This window comes from Macaca nemestrina, chromosome 15, assembly GCF_043159975.1.
Source record: "Macaca nemestrina isolate mMacNem1 chromosome 15, mMacNem.hap1, whole genome shotgun sequence".
In the NCBI taxonomy this organism is placed as follows: domain Eukaryota; kingdom Metazoa; phylum Chordata; class Mammalia; order Primates; family Cercopithecidae; genus Macaca; species Macaca nemestrina.
Genome location: NC_092139.1, coordinates 28,336,422 through 28,352,341, shown reverse-complemented (window position 1 = coordinate 28,352,341; position 15,920 = coordinate 28,336,422). Strand labels below are relative to the sequence as shown.

At 50.8% G+C, this 15,920-nt stretch overlaps 1 protein-coding gene and 1 long non-coding RNA gene across 24 annotated transcripts in view; one reads left to right on the top strand and one right to left on the bottom strand.

Moving 5' to 3' along the window:
- Positions 1-15,920, top strand: part of LOC105496296 (DLG associated protein 4) — a 234,076-nt gene that overhangs the window by 175,236 nt on the left and 42,920 nt on the right. For 2 of the 23 annotated variants that reach the window (XM_071079383.1, XM_071079376.1), the window contains exon 1: positions 25-132. The exons of 17 other annotated variants lie outside the window; for them this stretch is intronic. The gene's annotated coding sequence lies outside the window, so the exon portion shown is untranslated. Of the gene's footprint in view, positions 1-24; positions 133-2,024; positions 2,119-5,671; positions 5,694-15,533; positions 15,662-15,920 lie in introns of those variants that run through there. 4 more of the 23 variants (XM_071079377.1, XM_071079381.1, XM_071079380.1 and 1 more) reach the window with 4 other exon arrangements.
- LOC139358470 (uncharacterized) lies at positions 2,138-3,352 on the bottom strand. Its single transcript, XR_011613382.1, has 3 exons — positions 3,107-3,352; positions 2,842-2,934; positions 2,138-2,481 (listed from the first exon to the last, which is right to left on the bottom strand). It is a non-coding gene; the product is annotated as an uncharacterized lncRNA (long non-coding RNA).

Genomic DNA, 15,920 nt, shown 5'->3' with positions numbered 1-15,920 from the left:
TGAAGGGCAAGTGATGTCACAGGTCTCTTTGTGAGAGCAGAAAGGAGTCTGGCAGGACAGTTTGAAGCCTTCGGAAGTATGTTTGCAAAAACATCGGGGCAGAGCAGCTCGCAGGGGGTAGGTGTTATCAAGGTAAAGTCTGTTTTCTCCAGATGTTTCTTGGGATGCTGGCTTGGCCTCAGTGTGTTTTGTGAGAGTGTACCATAGTCACATTCCACCAACCAGAGCGGGAGGACAAACTTGTCTTTCTACAGCAGCTTCTAAGCTTTGTAGGAATGTATGTGTCAGTCTTGCCGAAGCAAGCTTGTATTTTTACTACTGTGAGACTGGATTCTGTGAAGGTTCCATTCTGGAGGTTGAAACCTGTGGGGTTTGCACTCAGTTAGCAGATAGAACACGACTCATTGTGTGATCCCGAGCAAATCCTTCAACCTCTCTGAGCCTCCTCCTTCCTTAGTAGCACAGGGGTGATGATGAAAACATCTCCTTGAGGGGATCAAATATAAGATGCAGAGGTTAGGACCTCAGATGGTGACTGGGCTACTGCAATAACCACCAATTCCTGAGCAGGTGAAAAACATCTGGCAACTATGATTATTAGCCGCTAATATTCAGCCACTCCTCAGTGTGGCTGACCCCATGCCATTGTTGGGGCAGAGTTCTGTGGACAGGATGGGATGGTTGGTGACCTTCTGATTGGTAGGTGTTCTTTCAAAGAGATCTTCCCAGATGTTACCATGCTGTGCTTTCAGAGGTAGTTGAGAGGAAAATTGAATGGGGAGGGCTCTGTGGGCATGAGGGGGAACATATGGTCAAGACTTGTTCCAGCATCGCTGTCATCTGCTTGCTAAGTTGTTTCTTTTTTTTTTTTTTTTTTTTTTGAGACGGAGTCTCGCTCTGTCACCCAGGCTGGAGTACAGTGGCCGGATCTCAGCTCACTGCAAGCTCTGTCTCCCAGGTTTATGCCATTCTCCTGCCTCAGCCTCCCGAGTAGCTGGGACTACAGGCTCCCGCCACCTCGCCCGGCTAGTTTTTTTGTATTTTGTAGTAGAGACGGGGTTTCACCGTGTTAGCCAGGATGGTCTTGATCTCCTGACCTCGTGATCCGCCCGTCTCGGCCTCCCAAAGTGCTGGGATTACAGGCTTGAGCCACCGCGCCCGGCCTGCTAAGTTGTTTCTTACTCTTCTCTACTTAGAGTCTTCAGAGTCTTCTAGGATGAGGGCTCTGCTAGCCTGTGTCATTTTTTCGGGTGAAATCAGAGGATGGGGTTCTGCCTTCTAAGTGTCAGCAGGCATTCACCTGGGTACCTCTTTTGGGCCAGGAATGAAGGTCACAGGGATGCAACCCTGCCTTCAGGAGGCTCAGGGTCTTAAAGGGGGAAGCAGAAGAGTAAAGAGGTTTGTAAAAACAATGTGGTGGGCAAGGACCTGTGGTGTGCCTGAATGTGGGATATTGTTCAGTGAGGGAGCCAGGGCAGGGGCCTGGGAAGACTGTCAGGGAAGGCTTTTTGGCAGGAGTGATGCTGGAACTGAGATTAAAGGAGGAGGCAGAATCAGTGAGGAAGAAGAAGGTGTTCAGGCAGCACAGAGGCCTGGAAGCTGAGCATGGTGTGTTGGCATGAAGGGGGTGATAGAGAGTTAGAGGGGTGATTGACAAGGCAGAGAGGCCAGTGGTCTCTGCACTAAACTGTTAGAATGGTGCTACTACAGCATGGTGTGGAGGGGCTGGATGGTTGTGAGTGCTGGGCAGGGCAATGAACCTTCCCGAAATCAATCCTTGGAGAGGATGAGGCCCCTCATTTCTGCCCCAGGCCAGAAATCCTCAGCCTCTGGCGTGCAGAGTCCTGGGAGAGCCTGGGATTGGGCAACAGCTCCGTGGGCCCTTTGCTCAGGAGATGTGTAGGCTCCTCAGGCAATTGTAATGACAGTTCCTCACCTGCCAAGCCCTTTCCCACCTGTCTTAGGAAACTCACAGCAGTGCTAGGGCAGTGGACAGGGCAAGCCTCATTATTCTCATTTTATAGATGAGAGAAATTCAGACCCAGGAGCTTAAGTCACGCAGTGAATGAAGGCTGGTTCCAGGGATTCCTAACCTACTGGCAGTTTCTGTCATAGCAGGTATTTTGAAGGGGGCGGGGTAGCAAGTATCAGCTGATCTCATATTCTGCTGATGGATTCATCATCTCAGATGGGAGGTCTTGTGCAGCTAGACTTCCCAGATGAAGGTGTTTTACTTCCTGACTTTGCTGTCTGAAGCCCTGGTGTGTGTTCTCACAAAATCTCTTGTGTGGCTAGGCTGTGTGAACTTTCTCCTTTTGTATTTCGCTGTTTGTTGATGATAATTCTCCGGAGGTAGGGGGAAGAAAAGACCAGACACGGTGGCTCACCCCTGTAATCCCAGCCCTTGGAAAACCAAGGTAGGATGATGGCCTGAGCCCAGGAGTTGGAGATCAGTCTGGGCAACATAGCAAGACCCTGTTTCTACAAAAAATAAAAATTAAAAAAATTAGTCAGGGGCGGTGGTACATACCTGTAGTCCTAGCTACTTGGGAGGCTGATGTGGGAGGATCACTTGAGCCCAGGAAGTTGAAGCTACAATGAACTATGATCACACCCTGTACTCCAGCCTGGGTGACAGAGTGAAACCCTGTCTCTAAACAAAAAGTTGACTGGGCACGGTAACTCACGCCTGTAATCCCAGCACTTCAGGAATCCTAGGTGGGAAAATTGCTTAAGCCCAGGAGTCCAAGTCCAGCCTGGGCAACATAGTAAGACCTCATCTCTACAAAAACTAAAAAAAATTAGCCAGGCATGGTGGTGCACACCTGTGGTTCCAGTTACCTAGGAGGCTGAGGTGAGAGGATTGCTTGAGTCCGGGATGCAGTGAGCCGTGATCACGCCACTGTACTCCAGCCTGGATGACAGAGTGAGACCCTGTCTCAAAAAAAAATGTTGAACTATGAATGTCATGCACACAAGGATGATGTCTGATATCACATCCAGAACTGGACGTAAAGTAGGAGGGCGAAGAGCGTCTCAGGCCCAGTAGGAATCTTAAAGTTCACACCCATGGGGACTTCAGTTTCCTCCCTGGCATCCATCCTACCTGCATCTAGCCTGGCTGGCCGTTTTCTAGGCCCTTCCTCTGTCTTTGGCCAGCTCTGCTGCTTAGAAAACTCCTCTGTATAATTAGGAAAAATCTACTTCCCATTAACAGTCCCCATCTTCTTTTTCCCCTCTGATTGTAGTGTGACCTTCTGGGGCCACATGTGTATTTGACAGTCTTTTAAGATTTGAGGACAGTCATGCCCTTTTAAATTGTCTCTCTTCTCCAGGTGACCAGCCTAGCCTCTCCAAGCCATCCCTCACTTTACACTAAGCACAATTTTTGGTGCATATGTGTCACATGCCCCATTTGTGACAAGTCCGTCCCAGACACACCAATCACTTGTTGAGTCAGTCCTGGGCTTTCTCATGCAACTCCATGTGACTGCCACAGTGCCCAGTCAGTGGAAGAGGCTTTTCATTGTCATATCTGCACATTCCTGTGGGTTTCTTGAGGACAAGGACTGCTCATTCTGGGTCCCTAGTGGCTGGCACTCTGCATGGCTTTCCCTCTGTAAATAAGCACTTGCTGGGATGGAGTTGAGACTTCTCCCTGTGTGGGTCACCTTCTGTCATCAGGCTCCAGTTTGACAATATCCCTTGCCTGGAGTTACCTATGATACCCTCAGTATTATCCAGAGTTCGGTGGGGACTGCGCCCTCTCTGGTCCTGTGACTTTCCTGTAACACTGCATCCTCAAACAGTGTCTGTGGTCTGCTGACATCACTAAGCCATTTTTCCACATATGCCGCTTTTCTTGTGTAATTGTGTTACTTGGGTTCCCAAACTCAGCGTCTTAATATAAGCTCTGAGGGGAAAAAAAATCCCTCTCCTTTCCTGTGTCTCTGTCCCCAGGGCGTCCCTGGCACAGAGGCAGGCAGCATTACCTCTGCTGACCTGAAGTGAACTCATGGTTTTCCCCATTCAGTCCTGCACTATTCGTCTCATCCCGACTCTTGGCTGCCCAGGGATCTTGGCTCCTACTCCTGTCACCTGATATGCCACCTGCCACTCCAGGCCCAGTGAATGAGCTTGTTAACACTGCGTTTCTATTCTGGGATTCGCTTGGTCATTCAGAATGGTGAAAGAGGCCACAAATCGAGGTGTACAGGGCCTGGCAGTGTCTGGCTTTACTGGACACAGGGCCTATGACAGTTTGTGAAAGCCAGGCTTTTGTGACCTATCACCAGGGTTTGACATCAGCCCTCCAGAAGTGAGGGTAGTTGTTTTTGAGGCTCTTTCCAAGTAATACTTCCCAGGCTGGGCTCTGGGATCTTAGGGCTTTGGAAAGGTAGCAGCAAAGCTCTTATGATAGAGCCAGTATTTGAAAAGCCACATTTTGCGTTCTCTACCCTCAGTCCTTCACCAGACCAAACAGAGGCTGCACATGTCAAGTTTTTGCACTGTGCTGGAGCCGAGGCAGCTCTGAACTGGGCAGCTTCTGCTCACTAGCACCTGCTTCTAGTGGGTTGGTTTTTTGTTTTTTTGTTTTTGTTTTTGTTTTTTGAGACAGGGTCTCACTCCGTTGTTCAGGCTGGAGTGCAGTGGCGTGATCTTGGTTCACTGCAACCTCCTTCTCCCGGGTTCAAGTGATCCTCACACCTCAGCCTCCTGAGTAGCTGGGATTACTGGCATGAGACACCATGCCCAGCTAATTTTTGTATTTTTGATAGAGACGGGGTTTCACCATGTTGGCCAGGCTGGTCTCAAACTCCTGACCTCAAGTGATCCTCCCACCTCAGCCTCCGAAAGTGCTGAGATTACAGGCATGAGTCACCATGCCCGCCCAAGTTGGTTGTAGCTTTGAGAAACAAGATTGTGATTTAGTAACAGTAGCTTGGACGCTACCATCTCTTTAAAGCTTGGACTCCTAGGGATGATGGTAATAAGGTGTCCAGGGTGGGCTGGGGCAGGGGCCACTGCAGACTCTGCAGGTGGGTCTCTGAGGATAAATAAAATGATGTTTGTGACAGATTCCAATACAGAATGGGTGAGGAGTAGATGTTTCCTGACAGGCTGCTTACTGGATATGGTTGCAGTGGTGGTAGAAATGGTTTTTCAGAAACTACATGCTATTTGGATATACTGTTTGGAGGTCAGTGGTCGGGGCTAGAGGAGGTGGAGTTTAGCTATGGGAAGGTGCCTCCCTGAATGCCTGGAACTGTGTTCTCCGGGCTGGGGGGAAACCAGGAACATTCCCACACTCAGAGCCCCAGGCAAGGATCCCTGCTCTGCTGCCAGATCCTCAGCGAGTGCATTTGCCTTCCTGGTCCTTTTTCATGTGTACTGTGAGAGAGTGAATTAGTCTGGTAGGTCCTAGAATACCATGTGGGAATTCTATACAGAGAAAAAAGGGGAAATGGAGCTGCTCTGAGGGACCTGGGGTGGGGTGAGAGTCCAAAGAGCCTTCCCCAGGCCCCCTTGGGAATCCCTAGAACCAGACTCAGTCACACTGGAGAAGTCCTGAGTGGCTGGGAACCCATGTCAGCAGTTCCAGTGTTCCTGGTGAGAGAGTCAGAGCATGTGGGGCCATGTGTCTGGGAGCAGGACCTGAAGGAGGACAGTGGACAGCAGCAGTCACAGGCAGGGTGGGTGCCTTAGCCATGTGCTGGGGTTCTGCACCGGGGTCACCAGGCCCCTGTCCTCATGGTCAGCAAAGCCAGAGCTGCCACCCTCTAACCCACTCAGGAAATAGTCAAACCCTGCCTAAGGACCCCAGGAATAAAGGGCCCATTTAGGCCCTGACTGGGGAACTGGCCTGGCCAGGATCTCAGCCAGGCTCTGGCAGGTGGCACCTAACTCCCAGCCCTGGAGGGCGTGGCTAAAAAGCAGCTAAATGCACTGGTTCTGGGCGGAAAGCCTGGGCTCAGATTCTGGCTTTTCCACTTCCTGTCTGTGTAATCCTGGGCTACTCAGTTCTTTGAGCCTCAGGGGTTTTTTTGTTTGTTTTTTTTTATCCTTGAAATCAGAATGGTAAGCCTGGTGAAGAGTTGGTGAGCCGATATAGTTAAAGTGCTTCATGCTAGGCCAGTTCACGTCCAGCCCTCTGTCAGTGGGAGATGTCTGGGAGCTTCTGAAGTCTCCCAGCCAGCAGACAGCTTCCCACCCACTGAGGACCTGCCACCCTGGACTGTGGGTGTGCCTAGAGGCCCACTCTTGTGGCCCCAACATGTCAGGAAAAAAGCCCCTCATACACTTGACCCCAGTTGGGGAGTGAGCAGCTCTCCTAAAGGAGCAGCTGGGGGTCGGGTGGAGGCATTGCCCTGGCAACTGAGCAGGCCCTCTCAGGCCTCTGCTCCAGGCCCCTGAAGGAGGGTGGCTGCCTGCACTCTGGATATAGCTTTCCTGCCCCCTGTGTCCTGGTGCCAAGAGCCTGAAACCAGACCTGGCCTTCCGGCCAAAAGGGACTTTCTCTGCTTTCACCCAGCCGGAACTGAGACACCGCTAGAAGTTCCTCCTGGCTTTCTCCACCTCAAGGTTCCCACCGGGCTAAGAGGAGGCTCTTATGGACAGGCTTCCTGGGGAGCAAGGGAGGGGGCTGGAGCCCTAGAAGGAGCAAGGAGGTCTGGGGCAGCTGCTGTAGCAGTCCATAGACTTATGTGCCACAGGCCACTGCCGCTGCATGCGCACCTGCATTGTATTTCTTAAAATTATGAATTAACACCATTTGAAAATGCAGAGGAGTTTTTTTGCCAGTTGATTTTTTTTTTCCACTGACTGTTTCTCAAATGATTTTTCTGTTGATATATAATAGATGTACATATTTTCAGGGTAGATGTGATATTGTAATATATCCATATAATGTGTAATGATCAAATAAGAGTAATTAGGATATCCATCACCTTAAACATTTTTCTATATGCTGGGAACGTTCAAATTCTTTGGCTGGGCAAAGTGGCTCATGCCAGTAATCCCAGCACTTTTGGAGGCCAAGTCCAGAGGATTGCTTGAGTCCAGGAGTTTGAGACCAGCTTGGGAAACATAGTGAGTTCCCATCTCTACAAAAAAATTAAAAATGAACCAGGCATGGTGGTGCACACCTGTGGCCCCAGCTACTTGGGAGACTGAGGTGGGAGAATCATTTGAGCCCAGAGGTCAAGGCTGCAGTGAGCCCTGACAGAGTGAAACCCCGTCTCAAAAAAAAAAAAAAAAAAAAAAAAAAATCTGCTAATTTGAAATGTATATTTTAAAATCCAGATTTCTGGTACATTTGGCAGCTCTGACAATGCTGGGCCCTGGTCTCCTACATGGCAGCTGTGAGCCAGAAAGGGTTGATGCCCTGTACACATTTGAACTGTGACCCCCATTCAGGGACAACCCACTTAGTTTACAACTGTGGAAACTAAGGCCCAGAAGGGACTCAGGCCCTGTGCAGAGTACACAGCCCACTATGGCGAGCACTGATTTTAGATCCTGGCAGCCTGGCCTTGCAGAGCAGAGCTTTCTGCACTGCCAGTCATAAGAGTAAAAAGCCTCTTCTCCCATCTATAAAGCATCAGTGATAATTACCACTCCTCTCAGAGCTGTGTCAGTATAAAGTAGCCCCTGGCCCGGGCCTCAGTAATGATTCTTTTAAATCTGTACAAATCCTACATCTTGCCCGGAAAGTGTTGCTGGAAGCACCACATGCTTTCTCTGCCACCTTTCAGAAATGATTATTTTTCACACACTTGCCATTGCTCAGTGCTGAAGGTTTGTTGCAGTCTCATTCCCACAGCTTCACTGCCCAGCTGCAAGCAGATTTGCTCAAGGTTCTACCTCCCACCAGACTGTGCTCCTGTGTGTGGTGGGGCGTGATCTGAAGGAATTTCAAAGCCCTGGCCCTGGGCATTAGATCCAAACTAAAAGACCAGGAATAAATCATTCTGCTTCCCTGTGCCTCTGTTTACCCAGTTGTCAAATAGGGGTTTGTTCATTCATTCAGTAAGTATTTACTGAGCCCAACCATGTATTGAGCTTGCTACTGAGAAAGCACCATGATTATATGAGAGACTCAAGTTCCCCACCGTCAGGGACCTGTATCAGATACTCAGGTTCCCTGTCTGGTAGAGGAGAGAGACCAAAGACATGTGAGCTAATAAATGACCAGTGCTTGAATGAAACAAGCAGAGTCCTTAATGAAAGAATAACAGCTTTAGACGGGTGGTCAGGGAGGTCCTCGCTGAAGACATGCCACTTGAGCTGAACCTAAAATAATAATGAGAAGAAGCAGACATGCCAACATGAGGGTGAAGTTCGTTTCAGACAGGGCATGGCAGGTCTAAAGGCCCCACGTGGGAGCATACTTGGAGCGTTTGAGGAATAGCAAAAGGCTGGTGTGGCTGGAATGGAATGAGGGAGGGGCGGGTGGGCCAGTTCCTATTGTAGGCTGAGGCGAGCAATGTGGATTTTATTCTGCATGGAATGGGGAGCCTTTTTTTTTTTTTTTTTTCTTTTTTTTCTTTTTTTTGAGACGGAGTCTCACGCTGTTGCCCAGGCTGGAGTGCAGTGGCGCGATCTCGGCTCACTGCAAGCTCCGCCTCCTGGGTTCACGCCATTCTCCTGCCTCAGCCTCCTGAGTAGCTGGGACTACAGGCGCCCGCCACCGCGCCCGGCTAATTTTTTGTATTTTTAGTAGAGACGGGGTTTCACTGTGGTCTCGATCTCCTGACCTTGTGATCCGCCCACCTCGGCCTCCCAAAGTGCTGGGATTACAGGCTTGAGCCACCGCGCCCGGCCGAGCCTTTTTTTTTGAGATGGAGTTTCACTCTTGTTGCCCAGGCTGGAGTGTAGTGGCACAATCTCGGCTCACTGCACCCTCCACCTCCCAGGTTCAAGTGATTCACCTGTTTCAGCCCCCTGAGTAGCTGGGATTACAGGCATGTGCCACTACACCCAGCTAATTTTTTGTATTTTTAATAGAGACAGGGTTTCACCATGTTGGCCAGGCTGGTCTCAAACTCCTGACCTCAGGTGATCCGCCTGCCTCAGCCTCCCGAAGTGCTGAGATTACAGGTGTGAGCCACCTCACCCGGCCTGGAATGGGGAGCCTTTGAAAAGCTTTAGAAAAGGGGAGAAGCAGTCCAGTTTGAGCTTTTAAAAACTGTCGGGGTTCCAAGAGTGATTGTGGGTAAGATGGGCCATAGAGAAAACAGGGAGGCAAAAGACCAGGCCTGTGGGGGCAAGGAGAAGCTGGACTCTGTTAGCTGTGTTTTTGTGGTAGAGGGGTGAGGCTTTGCAGATGGAGGAGGGTGGAAGGAGGGGATAACTGAGTGCTCAGGGCCCCTCTCTGGGAGAGCAAGGCTGATGTGGAGGAGGAGAGGATTCAGATTTATTCTGGACACACTCAGCTTGAATGGCCTTGGCACTCCCTGGCAGAGCTGCCTAGTGCACTGGGACTCTCGAAATAGTAGGTGATACTCCCTCCTAACTGCTGTCAGTGTCTGTACACTGTAAAATCCTCTGCCCATGGGCCAGTCTGGAGGGACTTCATGAGAAATGGGATGTTACGGCAGGAAGAAGGTGCCTCTGTTCCCATTGCTGCTGAGAGCAGCCCCAGGAAGCTGACAGTCCTGAGAGGAGGCAGCCTTCCTTGGATCTCCTTGCCTCAATCCCTATCCTCCCTCCACCAGCTAAGGTACCTAAGTTAGACGTTTCGCCAAACCGTGCCCCACTCAGCATCTGTCTTCCCATGCTTTGGGCTGTCTTGCCCTGCTCCTTTGCTCACAGAGTATCCCTTCACCAGAAAGCTCTGTATTTCCTTGCCACTCAGTGACTCTGGCCACCCATCTAGACGCAGGCAACCTCAGTGTCTTCCAGAAAGGCCCCCAGATTGCCTCCCAGGAGGCAATCACTTTCTCCTTAATCCAGAAACCATGGTAACAAATTGGCATGGGCCCACCCCAAGATCCAAAAGTACCTCGTGCCTGTCAGCTCCTTGGCTCCTCCCCGGAGCACATTGAGTATCGCATCCTATTTTTAGGGGTAAAACAACTGCCATGTAAAAGGTAGTTAGTGCAGCAGAGGGGCCATCAGGTAGTGGTCAGCCTTCAGGCACCCTGGTTTCAGGCTGCAGCCTGAGCACTGCCTAGCTGGGAGGTGAGTGGAGGCAAATCTCCACCTCTATGTAAAATGGGGCATTTACATTTGAGAAATGGGAACCTCCCTCATACTGGTTTTGAGGATTCAGTCAGCTAAAGGATAGCTAAAGTAGATTCTCATTATTCACTGTAGGTCACAGAGTCATAGTGAATGCTAAACCATTGCTCTTCTGGGCAATACAGGGTCACTGCAAGCCTGTGGTCATAACGTTTCTACCAACCAACCAGTCAGTCCGTAACCTTGTGTTATGTATATCTTTGTTGAAAGTTTTTTTTCTTTTTTTCTTTTTTTTTTTTTTTTTTTTTTGAGACAGGGTCTCTTATTGCCCAGGCTAGAGTGTGCAGTGGTGCAATCTTGGCTCACTGCACCCTCTGCCTCCCAGGTTCAAGTGATTCTCCCACCTCAGCCTCCCAAATAGCTGGGACTACAGGCATCGACCACCACATCCAGCTAATTTTTGTATTTTCAGTAGAGACAGGGTTTTGCTACACTGGCCAGGCTGGTCTCCTGACCTCAAGTGATCCGCCCGCCTCGGCCTCCCAAAGTGCTGGGATGACAGGCGTGAGCCACCGCGCCTGGCCAAAAGATTCTTTACTTAAGGCCGGGTGCGGTGGCTCAAGCCTGTCATCCCAGCACTTTGGGAGGCCGAGGCGGGCGGATCACAAGGTCAGGAGATCGAGACCACAGTGAAACCCCGTCTCTACTAAAAATACAAAAAATTAGCCGGGCGCGGTGGCGGGCGCCTGTAGTCCCAGCTACTCGGGAGGCTGAGGCAGGAGAATGGCGGGAACCCGGGAGGCGGAGCTTGCAGTGAGCCGAGATCGCGCCACTGCACTCCAGCCTGGGCAACAGCGTGAGACTCCGTCTCAAAAAAAAAAAAAAAAAAAAAAGATTCTTTTTTTTTTTTTTTTTTTTTTGAGAAGGAGTCTCGCTCTGTCGCCCAGGCTGGAGTGCAGTGGCCGGATCTCGGCTCACTGCAAGCTCCGCCTCCCGGGTTCACGCCATTCTCCTGCCTCAGCCTCCCGAGTAGCTGGGACTACAGGCGCCCGCCACCTCGCCCGGCTAGTTTTTTGTATTTTTTTAGTAGAGACGGGGTTTCACCGTGTTAGCCAGGATAGTCTCGATCTCCTGACCTCGTGATCCACCCGTCTCGGCCTCCCAAAGTGCTGGGATTACAGGCTTGAGCCACCGCGCCCGGCCAAAAAAAGATTCTTTACTTAATATACTGTTGATTCATTAACATTGAACTCATGACTAGCAGCACTATGACTCATGCATGGATGAAGCGTACCTAACACTTTTCTCCATAAGGGACATCACAGCCTTGTTGCACTGAGAACACTGGGCAGTGCTTCAGCACTATGTGGGGGCCATTCTAAACAGTGAAGTCACCAACAGAAAGCCCACAAATGGGAAAAGTATAACACTAAATAGACCTGTGAAAGGATACTTGTTTACAGTATGAGAGCTGCAGTGAGAAGGTGGAGTGTCACCTTGTTCCACCTCAGCTGGGGATGTGTGCAGTGGGCACACGTCTGCGAGCCCCTTAAGTGTTGGTTTTGCAAGTAAATTCAAGTGAGTAGGTAATTTTGCACATATAGAATTAGTAAGTAGGATCAGCTGTATATGAAGCACTGCTCAGGCCTGGCCATGGTCAGCACTCAGTAAGCTCAGCTGTTAGCATCAGAATCATTACTGACGGGAGTGCATCCTGGCTTCTGGACCAGGCTCCAAGGACAGAGCTAGCTCCCTGAGCTTTGTGGCTGTCTTCACCAGCCTGACACCTTTTTAACTTCTTGGCTTCTGTGGATGTTGGGGTCTGAGGTAGATGCGGATCCTGGAGGCCCTGAATGCCCCCACTGAAGGGTTGGTTTGTTCCAAGTCTACAAACTGTTGAATGGTTTCAAACAGTGACATGATTGGATTCCTCAAATGGCTGGGGTGGAAGGAGGGACAGGAGGTCAGAAGGCCAGAGGGCATCTGTGGTAGTCTCAGGGAAGCTGGCTCCAGATCAGGGGGAGAAGATAAGGATGGGAGGGGCCTGGCTGTGAGGGGCAGAGGAGGATCTCCAGAAGGACTTGGGGAGGATGCTGCTGTGAGAGGGGCTGCCAGTCCCTCTTGCTGGAGTTTGAAAGTAAAGTTTGATGTTGCTAATTTTTTTTTTTTTGAGATGGAGTCTTGCTCTGTCACCCAGGCTGGAGTGCAGTGGCGCAATCCTAGCTCACTGCAACCTTCGCCTCCTGGGTTCAAGCAATTCTCTTGCCTCAGCCTCCCTAGTAGCTGGAATTACAGGTCTGCACCACCATGCCCGACTGTTTTTTGTATTTTTAGTAGAGATGGGGTTACCCCATGTTGGCCAGGCTGGTCTCGATTTCCTGACCTCAGATGATCCACCCACCTCGGCCTCCCCAAACGCTGGGATTACAGGCATGAGCCCGTGCCCGGCCAGTGTTGCTAATTCTTAAGGCACAGTGAGGGAGGTGGCTCTCAGACTGAAACAGTGGGAAAGGAGAGGGTCACATGGACTGTCAACAGAGAAGGCAATCTGTCCCTGATCCTGACCTAGCTGCTTGGAATTCTCTTCCCAGCTGCTTCTGCCTTGGGCTGAAGAAACAGAGGAAAGGAGGGAGGGATTTGAGGCTGGGTGGGTGGGAGTCTTTTAGCTCTGTTTTTATCGTAGCACACAGATGAGTTGCCCAATTTAGCTGTGTGGTTTGACAAGTTACTTGCTGGCTGGGAGAGGGAGTGGGATCTTACCAGCCCTCAGCCCTCCCACTAATGAGCCTTTTCCCTAGCTTGGCAGTACCAGCAAAGGGAGTTAAGGAAGTCTGCCTGTCTCTGGGGTCAGCTTCATCCATTCATGGGGGCCTTGAGCCTGGCCCCACTGCCTTCGCTGTAAAGCCTGAGCCATGGCTTGCAGGTTGTCTGTGGCCCCATGGCATCTGTTCCTCTTGAGGAGTTCAGACCACCTCTCCTTTGCCCCCTCATCACCTGGGAGCCAGCAGGCATGAGGCGTGTGTTAGGCCTCAGGACCAAGTTCAGCCTGGCCTCCAAAGACACATGCAGGGGACTAGCTTCTTGAGGTTGCTGTGTCCTCCACATCCCTCAGGAAATGGAGTCACAGCCACTCCTGAGTATTTGGCCATCTTATAACCTTTACAATAAAAAACAAAACGCAGGCCGGGCACGGTGGCTCACGCCTGTAATCCCAGCACTTTGGGAGGCCAAGGCGGGCAGATCACGAGGTCAGAAGTTCAAGACCAGCCTGACCAATTGGTGAAACCCTGTCTCTACTAAAAAATACAAAAATTAGCCAGGCGTGGTGGTGCACGCCCGTAATCCCAGCTACTCAGGAGGCTGAAGCAGGAGAATTGCTTAAACCTGGGAGGTGGAGGGTGCAGTGAGCCAAGATCGTGCCACTGCACTCCAGCCTGGGTAACAGAACAAGACTCCGTCTCAAAAAAAAAAAAAAATGCAGAAACAAATTTATTCTGACCTGATAAATACAGTTTGGAGGATAAAATCTTGGGGTAGAAGACAGAAATAATGAGATAAGGAAGCTTCTCTAGAAAAAGCAAAAGACTTAGGTGCTGAGAGGCAGAGAGGCTGGACTAGATATCTGGGGCTGGGAGCAGGCTGCATAGAGGATGCATCGTACAACTGGCTTGTGTCTGGGCTGTGGCATGAGGGACCTGCATGGCTGAGAGGGGGTTGGGAGAGGCAAGCATGCAGCCCACGGGGATGGGTGGTTTCGTGTGCTGTGGTTTAGGGGCTGGCAGGATGACAGGAAGCATGGAGGACAGGGGAAGGGGGCTCCAGCAGAAACCGATGCCCATGTAAAGGCTTGGACACACGGAGGTGTGCTGTGTTTGGGAATGGTGCACTGTGCATCTGGTTCTCTGAAGCTGGAAGGGGGTGGTATGCTTAGGGGGTGGGAGGGGCATGAGATGAAGCTGCCGAGATGGATGGGCAGGGACCAAGCAGAAAGGGCTCAGGTTTGGGAGGGGCCCTAGAACCTTGGATACTAAAGTGTTGGGAGCCTTTGCTGTATGGCCAAATAATCTGGGTTTTTTGCAACTAAGAGTTTTTGCAGTGATAATGAGGTTTATTTTCTCTTTCAACAAATTATTGAGAGCCTTTGTGCTTGAGGCATAACCCCAGTCCTAGCATGTGGCATGATTTGGCAGGACAGAGTTCCCTCAATTGCTCCAGGCCTGTAACTGTCAGGTGACTCCTCCAAGCCCATGGACTGATGTGGTCAGTGCTCTGATGGAGATTCCCAGGTGGAAAAAGAGAGGGCAGTCAGGGGAGGCTCTCAGAGGAAGAAATTCTGAAACTTATGAGTAGCTGAGGGAAGCCTTCCAGGCAGAAGAATAGTATGTGTGAAGGCCCCAGCAGGGGAGGAAGTGGCCGGGGTGAGGTATTGGAAGAGGTGGGGGCGAGGTATTTCCTCACTATATTTCCTGCATTCACACACTTGAAATGAGAGCTCTCCTGTACAAGGTTAGGTCCCATCTCCCTGCTCCAGGGGGGCAATACTCAAGAGCAGAGGGGTGCCTGCCCCCCAGGGAGCCCCTGGAGCCCCCAAATCTTGTATGCTAGTCAACACCACTTATCTTACTGTGGCCTCAGGAGACATAGAGGATCCAAGATAAGCTCACTTTCCTCTTATCGAATCAGGCCTGGACTTGCTTTCTGGCTGGGTCACCTTTCCCTCTGATAACTGGCTGCCTAGGCCAGAGCTCAGGGCTTCTGAGGGTGCTTAGTAGAACTGTGGGCCTAGCAGCTCTGAGAGTGAGGCTGGAGGGTTAATCCTTTGTCCAGACCCTGGCTGTAGGCAGTCCTGTTGTCTTCCATTGTGTTCCATTGGGAAGAAGGTGTGCCTCTTCCCCACCAGACCCCCGTGAATGCTGCATGCACACTCTTCATGGACAGTGTCATCCCTACCCCACAGATGGGAACAAGGACTCTGGTGTCGCACAGCCTAAGCTAGGTTTAATGCCCAGTTCTTGCTCCCCCATACTAACTGCTGCCCTCCTAAGGGAGATATATACCCCTTTAAACATTTTGAGCAAATTGAGGTTGGCTTCAGTTTTCTGATCTAGGGCAAAAAAACCCATTTGTTTGGGACTTTAGGCCAAACAAATCCATTCCTTTCCTGAAATCCTCAATGAGTTAGTCCTTTCTCTGCTGGGCACTGGTGGCCGTAGATTTCAAGAACTGCTCTAAACGAACGTCCAGGTCTTAGGGGAAATTGTTCCTGGGCCAGAGAACCAGCCCAGACTCCCTGCCAGTGGCTGGGGAGTAGTAGAAATTTGGCTTGCCCCCTGTCCCCACCCTGTCCACAGGCCCGGTTGCCTCTGTACCAGAAATGAGGAGTCATGCCAAGCCTAGGCCTGGCCCAGCCTTAGCTTCTGCAATGCAACCTACGTAATCACGCCCTTTTTACAAGGAGGAAACTGGGGCCATACAACAGGTCAGTGACAGAGCTGGGACCTGAACTCAGGCTAGTCTGGTTCCACACTGCCCCCTGGCTTCTGGACCCTTACCACCACCAAAATGATTCAAATTAGAGAATTTCAGGCATCCGTGGAAAGGGCATTCACAGAGGGGATCTTCCCTGCAGTCACAGTGATGGGAGGCTCCACACCCGTCCTTGAGGAAGAGGATGAATGGGACAGTGCTTTGAGTTTGTCAAGGGCTGTGTGAAGACAGTATGCTGTGACCCAGTGAGA